A 13,371-nucleotide genomic window follows, 5' to 3' on the forward strand; every position below is an offset into this window, starting at 1 on the left:
TTGCTCCAAGCGTTACTATGACAACCGGATTACGAGCTAAAGTTCCACATCAATACGCAGCAAGCGTGGTCGCTAACCCAACGCGTCGCAAGCACGTCTATTCTAAATTAAACGAATTCAATTTATACAGTATTTGATTACAGTAATAGAAATTGTAGGTAAGATGCAATCAAACCCAGTGTCACTGTACTGAATTTTTATCTGGTGCGATTGAAAATAGATATTGTTCTTCATGCTGATATGAAGAAGGACAGTTATGACAACAGTTCAAAGTTCACTGCTGTCCATTCCTCTTAGCTGCACATTGTTAACACGATCATATGAGTACTTGCTAGTTAGAAAGTTTGGCAAAGGTCTATTTCACTGCAGTATACATGTATGTGTATGTACGTTGAAGTATGATATCTCGAGCACTTGTAACTAAGAAAGGGAATCTATATACATAATGTCTCAAAATTCAGTTGGATCATGTGTGACCTAGGGCTTAGGTCACCTAACTGTAAACCCTAGGGCCCAAACTTCGGGTCCTATTGCCTCAGAAAATGCGCTTCATACTTTGGATCCGTGGACGTGTTATAAGAGTGGCAATCAAATACCACTATTCGATTAGAGTAGTATAAGAGATGTCGGTGGGTGCTGTTGTCTCTCTTTCTACCCTCTATAATCTACCACTACTAAGTAAGGGACGTCTAGTGCAGATAACCCTTATGTTGCTTTGCACGCGGGCCGGCATGGTTAGATGGTTAGGGCGTTCGACTCGCAATCTGAGAGTCGCGAGTTCGAATCCTTGTTCCACCAAACATGCTCGCCCTTTCAGCCGATGTGGGCATTATTAAGTTACGGTCAATCCCACTATTCAGCAGTGTCAGACTAGAAGGAAGACAGCTGGTCATTACTACCCACCGCCAACTCTTTGGCTACTCTTTTACCAACGAATAGTGGGATTGGCCGTAACATTATAATTCTCCCTTGTCTGAAAGGGCTAGCATGTTTGGGATTCGAACCCGCAACCCTAAGATTGCGAGTAGAGCGCCCCATAACCATTTTACCATGCCTTGCCATTTACAGTGTAAAGATTAATCACTTCCTGATAACCTACTTGAGCTCTACGTTTCTGGCAGTTTTTTTTTTATCATACCAACGACACAAGTAATGCTGAACTCCCTTATGACCGATGAAAAAAACTTTTTTAAAAAACACACACTTGCATTTTTTTTAGGTTATTGACATACTACTACGTTAAATGTGTGGTTGTCACCCATAATGAATGAAGGTAATAAAGACTGAAAGAAAGTAAATATGAAATGAAACGTATATATGTTCGGAACTACGCTTTTATATTTCCTGTTTAGTTCAAATCCTTCCACTCACAGAAGTTGAATCATAACCTACAGCAAGGCTTACAAGTAAAGGATATTAAATAAGCTTATAAAATCACTCCAGTGCTGTTTCACGTTGTTATCGCGAGCTTCCCAGCTCATATTCACGAGCTTTTTATCAAACGGAGAAGTACGGTTGCTTTTTTTTTATATAAATGTTGAATCAAAGATCTATAAAAATTCAAAATTATTGAATAGAAATAAATTATTCATCACATTGTATTCACGGGATCGTGATTTTTTATCACAGTAAACTTCACATTTCTTCAAAAATACACTGGAAGTTCAGAAACTTATAGGAAGAACAGGAAATCGCACGAAGATGTAATTTAATATTGTTTTATCCCTCTGATCAGTACGTTATTGTTTATTATTGTATATTTGTCAACCAAAAGTGTAGCAAAGTTCGTTTACCTTTGGAAACAAGGTGGATATGCCTTTCGAGGGCTCTGTCTCTGTCGTTGAGGAAAGGCCCAGCATGATCAGGTAGTTAAAGCACTCGACTTGTAATCTGAAGGTCGCGAGTTCGAATCCCTGTCACACTAAACATGCTCGCCCTTTCAGCAGTGAAGATGTTATAATGTAACGGCTAATTCCATTATTCGTTGGTAAAACAGTAGCCCAAGAGTTGGTGGTGGGTGGTGATGACTAGCTGCCTTCCCTCTAGTCTTACACTGCAAAATTAGGGACAGCTAACGCAGATAGCCTTCATGTAGCTCTGTGCAAAACTGAGGAAATAGTAATTAAGTTGGTTACGATTTCATAGTTTTCTAAAACAGAGGACATAAAAATTAATTTTTTTAGTCAGACTATCCCCATTTGCCGTGACCTTTTACAAATGTAATAATTTCTGATACTTGTAAAATTGTGCGGTAATTAAATTTTTGCTGCTGAAGAAATGAATTTAAGTTTTCCACGTCATATTACTAAAATTACGGACTTAGTTGAAAAAATGTAGACTTATTCTATAGTCTTGTTGTCTGTCAGGGATAAGTGTACGGAGTTGCACTCCTAAAATCTGGGGTTCAATTCTCTCCAGTAGACAGAGCACAGGTTCGGGTTTGAGCTGAAGTAAATAAATCTACTCTATTCATTGTTGCATCACTTAACGTAATAGTACCGGCGGTAGAAGGCTGCCGGTACCTGTTCTGGAACATTTCTACTCATGTGACTTAAGCAATTAGAAATTCAACTAATCTTCTCATTGTGTTCTCGTGGGAAATTTTTCTTCCACATTAAACCAAATTATTATTTATCTCCAAACTCACATGGTTCACAACTATTGTCATGGATTTATTTTGGTTATAAATTTAACGGGAGTCGGCCTAAGAAAATCTATTAGCAAATTGCAAGTTAGAGCATGCTAGAGGTAGGCGTAGAGAGTAGTTGCTGAATTTTCATTGATTGCTCTTTAGCCCAGTAAGATTGAATAATATAAAAATATAACTTCAGAATATTACTAACGAAATTATAGAGAATATTTTACGTTACATTTCGCAGTTTTCTAGGTGGTAGACAAACAAATCTAGAAGAGAAAACGGCTCAAGAACAAATATCCAAATTCTCACACTAGGGGAACATGATGTTGTTTTCAAATATTTTCTTACAAAAGTAAAAACTTAAAGCTTATATAATATTAAAAAATTGATTCATTATATATGATTTGATGTATAAGCTTTTCGTATATCTTGATAATTAAGTAGCTTAATAAGGTTTTGCTCTTAACTCATTAAACCAACGTGACATGCTTCGTTTGACCTGCCCGCGTGTTAAGGGTTAATTACGCACACACCTTCTTAACGTGCAGTCACTCTCGTTGTCACATTCACGTTCTCTTCCAGAGTGTGGGAATCACCAGTCTTATATATTTCATGCGATTTCTGATTTTCACTGTGAAATTCGCTTATCGACTGATGTAAAAATTCAAAACTACCACATCAAATATTTATAATTCTGTGAAAAACAAAGCTGAAGTACTAGAAATGTTCTGTGAAAACTCCAAAGATAGGACATGTGATAACAAATATTATCTCAATAACCCAGTACCGGTATCACCAGTACTAGTATCGACAGCAAACCCTGAACCAAGACTACACTAGTTTCGAGTAGTTTTACATATCATTAGTAACTATTGATATAACATATCACAAACATTTTTCAAGTCGAATTAAATATTGTTCCTGTGCTGTAAAGTTTGTTTCTTCTGCTTAAAATTATCGAATCACGTGACTTAGCAGCCAATAAGGATTTTTAAGACCATAATTCTGGATGCGATCCCCGTTTCGGTTAAAACACAACTAGCGCATTGTGCAACTGTTGCGTCAAGACAAGAACGGACTTTGTCATTAGCTCAAAATTATGGATTGCTGTACGCAAACAGCCCCTGTGTAGCTTTGCACGAAACTGTGAAAGAAATAATCATGTGCATCCAGAGATTATGCGTTATTTCAGCTACTTCACAATCACCACGTTTCGTTAACATTTAAAAATTCTACACGTTATAAATGTGCAACATTACTGGTTCCCAGGACTCGTAAATCACGTAGCTTTGTGAATCATAACGCAAACAGTTACTGTAGCCTTTCTTTTAACCAGATATGGTTTTCACACACAAACACTACATGCTTCACATTGTTCCTAAACAACTACAGTACCAAAACTGATAGATATCGTTGCTGTTTTGCTTCCAGTAGTAAAAATAAATATCTATAGTTATGTATCAAGTCACGTAATGTGCTTGCAATGACCTAACGTGAATGTTGGACCTACAGATCCATAGACCAGCACGGTAACAACTAAACCTAACTCGTCTTATATAAACTGTAAAGACAAAAAAGACTTCACGTACACTAAAGTACGTATATGATCGTTACACAAGGCAGAAACTGGTTGTATGCTTCATAACAGAAGATAATGGCTCTAATAAATATGATTTTCATTTGTTATGGTACCATTTCTCTGATAATCTATATTGAGAAAATACAGCACAGTACAATGAATCTCTTTAGACACATAACAACATTTACTACGACTCCACTAATACAACAAAACCTTGGTATAATAAGAGCTAAGACTTTGTTGGTTCCACGGAAATCCAAATTTACTTGTTGTTAAAGCTAAAGTGGATGATGCACTACAGAAAACTTTCAAACATTTTTCTTTTTCACATTTATATAATGCAGGAAAATAATGTTAAAACTGGCTTTATCCTGTATTAATTCTTGCTGAACCTTTCTTTGCAAACTCTTCCATAGTTTTGGAACTAGCAAGATCAAACTTTTCAGGGTGGCTCGTGGAATGCCCTTATTTGTATGACGTAGCTCCTCTATTACGAGAGAGGACTAACACGTGCCAGAAAGGTCATCGACAAGTGACAATGATGTAGAAGTAGGGGTCGCTGAACCCGAATGTCGCATCACATTTTGTATTCCTAGCTCCCCTGAGGATCTTGGAGACGCCACGTTTGAAACTGTTCAAACACACACACATACAAACTAGTGGAATCAAACGTGACACATGTGTCCAGGGGTTTGTGTTTAGGTACAAACCTCCTTTGAAATAGCTATAGATGTAATTGGGAATAATGAAGGAGCTTGATCCTCAATGACCCATGAAGTCTTTGATTTCCAGGAATACTTAATGCTATTTAGCATAATATTGTTTATCTATTATTACAAATATTCTCAGAGTTTGTATATTATATACAAATAAGGGATATTTTTGCTACAGATACATAATAACACAAAGGGATCTACGTATTACATCCTTATTTACCGACACAGCGGTATGTCTGCGGACTTACAACGTTAGAAGTAAGGTTTCGATGTCTATGGTGGACAGAGCACATATTTTCCATTGTGTAGTTTAATTTCAAAACAAACTTATTTACCATGATTATTTTCAACGTTCGTAAATTCAGTGTGAAAAACACTATTTATTGGTAATATTAGTTGCAATAGAATGAAAAATATTTTAAAAGGAATTTTCCAATGAAATAATGCAAATCAGTTGATTAAAAGTTACAAAATCATTATGGAATCCTTCTAAACCAAGGATTTCAGCACACTTTGAATAGCATGAATGACAGATACTTGAGTCCAGCAGAACGTGTATCACCGGTAAGATGAGCACTTTGTTTCATTGTTCAAGATACACATTTGGCTCTGTTAAGGGTTAAACTATCCATAGAGTCATACATAACTTGATATTTCTTGGTCCAAAAATACTAAAAATAATGGGACGTATAAAGCAGTTGGACTGAAGGCCTTCGAGATCTTCCCAACATTCATAGCTTCGTGGAGTTTGTTAGTCTGTTGCTGTTTTACGTTATTATTAGTTTCTTATATCCATATCACTGACCTTATACTACAGAATTACAGAGCGCAAATAGCCCTCGTATAGCTTTGCGCGAAATTCAAAACAAACCAAACAGAATTACAGAACATATTGAACGTAATTAACATTATTCAATAACGATTTCCGACGAAAAGGAAGTTATTTATTTACGTAGACCAAAGCCAAAGTACGATAGCTTACAGAATTATCGAAGCTCATCTTATGAAACAACCTGACTAGAAATATTTTATCCTAACTCAATGCACAAAGAGAACGGCGATAAAACATGGCGAATCATTGTTGTTATTATCACTCAATTTTAAGTCCTCTTCCCAAAAACTATTCATGAAAGAAACAGTAAGCAGTCAATCCCACTACGTAAAAGAATAGCCCAAGAGTTGGCTGTGGATGGTGATGGCTAGCTGCCTTCCTTCTGGTCTTACATTGCTCAATTATGGACGACTAGCACAGATAGGCCTCGTGTAGCTTTGCGCGAAGTTCAAAATGAAAAAAACAAACAAAACCAAGCTTGCAGCTTACGTTAATCTTCATGGGTGTATATCAATACACACACAAATTAATTGTTATAATCAATAAGACTTAACGTCACTGAAGTATAAAGTACAACGGAATGTAGTTTATTAACTTAAATACATTATTAACTTACTTCCAAGACCAAGTGAATATACTTGAATATTTCGTGTGCAAGTTCGAGCAGCAAAATCAGATGGAACTTATAAAAAACTAAAATAATTTAAGCTCAATAGACACCTATCTGTGGAACGACACCAGCTTTGCAGTGATACACATTTAATTATACCGTACCCCGATGGTACAGCAGTAAATTTATGGACTTATCATTTTAAAATCTAACGTTTGATTCCCGCGGTGGACATAGCAGATTGTCCAATGTGACCGCAATGATGATAAATTCATAGTTTTAGCAGGAGCTACAACAAGCTGTACTAGCTATTTGATTTAGCGCCAGGCATGGCCAGGTGGTTAAGGCACTCGACTCGTAATATGAGGGTCGCTGGTTCGAATCCCTATCACAACAAACATGCTCGCACTTTCAGCCGTGAGAGCGTTATAAGGTGACGATCAATCCCACTATTCGTTTGCAAAAGAGTATTCCAAGAGTTGGCAGTGGGTAGTGATAACTAGCTACCATCCTTTTAGTCTTACACTGCAAAATTAGGGACTGCTAGCGCAGATATCCCGTTGCGTAGCTTTGCGCGAAATTAAAAAAAAATCAAACCAAACATACGATATTAGGGTAACAAGGGAAGAATCATACTTCATCTGCTACATTCAGGGTTGAAAATACCTTTAGCCCCAAAGGAGGCCTTTTTTTTTCTTCTTTATTAATCCACCCTTAGAGGGGTTATAAATAGAAATACATCAATCTTTCAAGACCTCTCATGACAATGGAGCAATGCCGAGCCTTGTACCACTGACAGCAGGGTACGACGCAAACCAACATATATTTTGTGTCAAATAATAATGTTCATAACTCCTGGTGCCGTGTGATGATAAATGTGGTATCAAAACAGATGAACATCATGAATTATTCCGACCTTTCTTCTCTGTTATGGATTTATTTTGTAAAAAGAAGTTGTACAAAATAGCGAGTCCTACGTCACCCTTTAATCATACAGATTAGTCAGCGAATTTTTTTTTACCGTCACCTACAAATTACTAATTTAGAAAATATTTAAAAATAAATTTGTCGTTATATTTTAACTATTTTTTTCTTTTGCTTTCTTTTTTTTTTTTGCAGTCACGGTTACTGACATAGCTTCATATTTTGAAAATGTTTTAATTTTTCTTAATAAAAACAGAATTATCAAGAAGAAAATTTACTTCCTTCACCTAACCAAGCGGAGTTGAGACCAGTTTCTAGTATGGACACCATGTTGAGGAGTGAAGAAGGTGAAATATTGTCAACTGATTATGGCGCAGATTTTCTGGACTCTGCCCAAAAGGTAAAACTGTCTGTTCAACGTTGCCCCAGAAAATCTGAACTGTTTTAATTTTTAGAAGATTACGATTATATAATTAAACAATTAATCAAACCAATCATAATTGCAGGACCCGGCATGGCCAGATGGTTAGAGCGCTGGAGTTGTAATCTAAGAGTCACGGGTTCGAATCTCGTCCCTTTCAGCCATGAGGGTGTTATAATGTGATGATCAATTCCACTATTTGTTGGTCAAAGAGAAGCCCAAGAGTTGGCAGTGGGTGGTGATGACTAGCTGCCTTCCCTCTAGTCTTATACTACTAAATTAGGGACGGCTAGCGCAGATAGCCCTCCAGTAGCTTTGCGCGAAATTAAAAAAGAACACACTTTGATAAGAGAAAATATTATTTTTATCCTTTTCAAACCGTTAAACTCACTCTAATACATCTTGGAGAAGTATATCGTACATGATAAACAAGATCAGAAGTACTTCTTCTCATAAAATAAAATAAATAATATTATTAAAACGATCACTCAGTGCAAATCTTTACATAAATTTTCCGATACATTTTAATTTTATTTTTTAAATAAAGTTTAATTTACGTGTACTGAAAAATTATTTGTATATTACATGATTGTTGCAATGGACTGCAGTGTGAACACAGAACTTTGTGGGTATCTACAAATCACGACGTGTGTGAAATTATGTAAAACCTGACAGTATTGGGAAAGGGTAAAGGGCGATGATAAAGGAAAATGCGAATTTTTTTTACTGTACACTTAGTAAATTAATCTAGCGTTGGATAAGCGTGTGAAGTATCAACGGATTAATTCTATCTGGATTAAATTAAACCTCAGCAACCTGGACACAACATAATTAGCGTGGAACCAGCGGATACATTTTACAGTATAAACTCGACCAGTGTACGATACCAATAACAAAAATATATATATATCAAAAATTATCTTAGAAGGAAATTGAATTAAAATATGGAATCTGAAATGTCTGAAACACCAGTAAAAATAACAGAAGTAAAAGAGTAAAGTATCTATTATTGGGTGGGGATGGGAGGTTAAAGGTGAGCTAAATCTTCTTAGATCCAACAAAATCAGGTAATTTACACCACACATACCACTTACGTAAAATAGGATTTGTGAACTATAGAATCCCAATATTTTAAGAACGAGAGACTGTAACACACAACATGTGGTTAAATTTGTTGGCTCAAAAGATGTAGAAAAAATTACCTTGACAACAATTTCACGGTGACTACGCATTTATCGTGAGTGGCTGAAAATTCAACTCATTATAGTTTACGCTGCATTACTTAATGTGGGTGGGTAGTGATATTAGAAGAAACCTGACTTGTCCACATTTCTTCTGGCCATAACGTCATATATACAACCAAGTTTGTCAGACGATGTGGCTTATAAGTAGTAGCTAAGGAGTTTCAAATAAAAAAAATGTTTGTCAATATGAACTAATGAATGGAAATATTCTGTGATGTGCATTCCTCACATAGCTCTAAGTTTCCACCCCCACGCGCATGGTACTTAGCTAATTAGGTAGAGAGTGAATCGATTATTGCGAGATGACAGTTTACGTTTCTCGATAGCTTAAATGTCTCCAGGCTGAATGTGTCACGTGCAACATAAGTTTTATGACAAATACAAAAAGACCATAAGCTTTGCTTACCGGTAAATTTCAGTATCGTTTCAAGCTTCTTTTTATATTATCAAGACATTTACCTTATTTATTTTAACGTATCGCTCCAGACACATGAACTGGTAATAACAGCAGATGCGGACGGATCTCCAACCAAAATTGGTATGGAGGTTCGTTAAGTGCGTGTAGAGGTGCATATAAATCTTCAGTTTTGTGTGTGTGTTTGTTGTCATTCTTCACCACTGTCCAAACTTCTGTGGGTGGATCTTCACCAAGTTAAATTTGATATGGAGGAAAACTGGATCTATAGAAAGATAAATACAAATGTTTAGTTTTGCAGTTTTTTATGGACGTTTTTAGTTGCTTTTTGTTTACAATAAGGAAACAACTTCGTAAGATAACCTTTCATTAATCCTTAATTTACAAAACTTCTCTTCACGGGACGAGTACTTCAACTTGTATATCAAGTTTGCAAACAATGATTTGTGGACATAATGAGCTGATTTTATATTTAAAGAAATGTACTATGTTTCGATAGAACATTGGTCTGTCTTGTTTGATGATGGTGGTTCCAAAAATAGAAAATATTTTCAGCATTAAATAGGGAAAATATGAACACTATGAAATTGGCCTAAATACTAGCTGATCAAAAGTTTAAGACCATACCAAAAAGAAGTCCTAAACAGGGTATGAAATGCCCAACAAGAGGTCTCGGTAGTGAGTTGCACGGCCGTCATTGCGAATAACTTCAAACATTCGCTTTGGCATGGTCGATATAAGCGTTTGCAGAAGGCTGGCTGGAATGTTATTCCAAGTGGTGAAGATGGCTTCGCAAAGATCATGCACTGTTAGGAATTGACATCAATTTCTATAGACTTTCCTTGCCATCTACCCCCAAACATCTTCAATGGGGTTCAGTTCGGGCGAATATACTGGATGGTTCAAAACAATCGCGTTATTCGCACATGAAACAGTCCTTTGTCCTGCGGGCATTGTGAATTGCAGCGTTTTCCTGCTGAAATATCCAGTCATTTCCACACAAGCGAGGTCCTTCTGTCAGTAAAGATGCTCTCTCCAACATGCCAATGTAGCCAGCTGCTGAAGCTCCATTGTTCCATGGAAGGAGAAAGCACCCCAGATCATGATGGACCCTCCTTCACTGTGTCGTGTAGAAAATGTCTCCGGTGGGATATCCTTATCGTGCCAATAACGTTGGAAGCCATCTGGACCATCCAGGTTAAATTGTTTCTCATCAGAGAACAAAACCTTCGTCCACTTTTCTACGTACCATATTTGGTGCTTCACAGCAAAATTTAACCCAGCTGTTTCGTGGAGTAGAAGGAGGCGTGGGCTTTGAAGACGTTTACAGATTTTAAAGCCTTTCTCTCGTTGATGTCGTCTTATTGTTCTTTAGCTGCATTCTGCGTCCGTAAGGGCCTTAATCTGGTTCGACGATCGGCTGGTGTGTTGCCGGACAACCCGTCGAATCATCCTGCTCAACGTTGGCGAAATTTTCTTGGGCCGACCACTTGAAATTCTCGTTCCTCAGGGTCTTTTAAGAAATTTGCAACGCCCAATCTTACAAACGATGATACGTTGAGAGAGACCTTGCTTTTGCAGCTCGACAATTCTGCCACGTTTAAACTCTGTCAACTTTTTAGCCTTTGCCATGTTTTTACCAAATATACCACAGGAAATGGGAGATGTTGACAATGCTAATGCTTGAATACAAGTGACTAAATTTCGTTACGTGTTTACCGATTAACGCTTCGTTTCAGTATGGTCTTAAACTTTTGACCAGCTAGTATTTAGGCTAATTTCTTTGTGTTCACATTTTCCGTATTAACTGCTGAAAAGTTTTTTTTATTTCTTATTTTTATCTTTCGAAGTTCGACTGAAATAAGTGGTTGAGTCTAACAACGCGAAATGCATATTTTTTCTTTATGTTCATTGGCCTTAAGATTTTGGCCAGCAGTGTATTTGTGCAGAATTCATAAACAACAGTTAGAATACATTAAACAGAATATTTTGGTATTATCTTTAATAATTATAAGTTGTTTTTAGGGGCTTGCAGTTAATTTCATCTGTAGAAAAGTTTATGTAACTACGTATGAGTGTGTCTGTGTGTTCTTATAGCAAAGCCACATCGGGCAATCTGCTGAGCCCACTAAGGAGAATCGAACCCTTGATTTTAGCATTATAAATCCGGAAACATACCGCTGTACTAGCGAGGGTCAACTACGTATTAACTGTTGTTTGGATTACAGTAGACCATTTATTAAATCCTGTGTTTTTTTTAACCGCTGCTTTTATTTTCGTTGCTTTGTAGGTATGACTTAAATGCAATTTGTGGACCGATGGGGGAGGAGGTAAATGTAAAAATAAAACTTCGCAAGTTACAAAAAGAGCTCGATTAATTTGGTGAAAACTACCTTGTAGTACGTATGGACCACAGTGGTGTTTTACTGTCAATTTTCAAAATGCCGCTAGGACTAAGTATGAGGTTCAGTATGGGAATCATGTGTCAAGTAAATATTATGAGCAACTTATTTTAATGGCTTAAAAAAATTCGGGAAGTAACCATTATGGAATGAAATGGGATAATACTCGCTACAATAAAATAACAAAATAAAACCACTAAAACCTATACCTCTTCCTCACTTGCAAAAATAATGAAGAAGGCTTTTGCTTTATCTATTTTGCAAATGATTTTGAGATAACGTTGTTTAAGACGAACATAATATGACCACATAGCGGAACTCCAGCCTATAAATTAGGCTTAGGTTTCAGTAATGTCAACATTGTGTTTATTTGTAAGGGGTTTGAATTCGTAATCGAAACTTCTCTGGAAGCAGCGATAAATATTTCTGAGTGCATCTTTATATACGTATGTTCCAAATGAACGATCTCCGTTTATTTGTCTGTTTGGATAAAGTTGTATAGATCAAAGTTAAAACTAAGTGTCGATTAATCTTTGGCTTCGACAAACTACATCGACTTGGATAAAATATTGTACATTGTTGTTAATTGTTGGCCATTATTTTGTTTGTTTTGGAATTTCGCACAAAGCTACTCGAGGGCTATATGTGCTAGCCGTCCCTAATTTAGCAGTGTAAGACTAGAGGGAAGGCAGCTAGTCATACCACCCACCGCCAACTCTTGGGCTACTCTTTTACCAACGAATAGTGGGATTGACCGTCACATTATAACGCCCCCACGGCTGGGCGGGCGAGCATGTTTGGCGCGACGCGGGCGCGAACCCGCGGATTACGAGTCGTACGCCTTACGCGCTTGGCCATACCAGGCCTACCATTATTTCAAAGTTAGGTCTATTCAACTTCACAATATAGCAGATTTTCCGAAATATTTTCAGAGTTTTTATGTTTATGCATAGAATCATTAGTTGATTTTATTTTTGTGTATGATGATAATTCGAGTGATATAATTGCTTTTCTCATTGAGATACATTTAACTTAGTGGGAAAATGCAATTACTGACTGGCTTACGGTCGTGGCATCATTTCGTATTTGATTGGTTCACGATTGACATTACTTTGTATTTGATTAGGTGGTTAAGACGCTCGAATCGTAAGGTGAAGGTCAACACCAAATATGCTCGCTGTTTTAGCCGTGGAGGTTATAATGTAACGGTCAAACCCACTATTTGTTAGTAAAAAGAGTAGTCGAAGAGTTGGCAGTAGATGGTGATGATTAGCTGCCTTTCCTCTAGTCTTACACAGCTAAGTTAGGGACGGCTAACGCAAAAAGCTCTCATGTAGCTTTGCTTGAAATTTAAAAACAAATGAACAAACATGCAGTCGTATTTGATCGGTTAACAATCATGGCACCATTTTCCAAGAAAGTCCAACTAACTTGACTAAACCTTTACATGTTAAACATAAATAACAACTAACACGACCAACCAACGCCAACCAATCTCGCAAAACCTTTACAAAATATTATGTATGAAATTGCTAAACCCAACCCTCTCGAATTTCGTCAAAATCTGACGAAATATACATGTATTAGCAT

At 36.8% G+C, this 13,371-nt stretch overlaps 1 long non-coding RNA gene across 1 annotated transcript in view; it reads left to right on the forward strand.

The window, feature by feature from the left end:
* The window catches only part of LOC143244009 (uncharacterized), a 58,524-nt gene that overhangs the window by 8,218 nt on the left and 36,935 nt on the right, over positions 1-13,371 (forward strand). Inside the window, exon 2 of the long non-coding RNA XR_013024865.1 lies at positions 7,556-7,699. This is a non-coding gene — a long non-coding RNA (uncharacterized LOC143244009). The remainder of the gene's footprint in view (positions 1-7,555; positions 7,700-13,371) is intronic.

Source organism: Tachypleus tridentatus, chromosome 2, assembly GCF_004210375.1.
Source record: "Tachypleus tridentatus isolate NWPU-2018 chromosome 2, ASM421037v1, whole genome shotgun sequence".
NCBI lineage: Eukaryota > Metazoa > Arthropoda > Merostomata > Xiphosura > Limulidae > Tachypleus > Tachypleus tridentatus.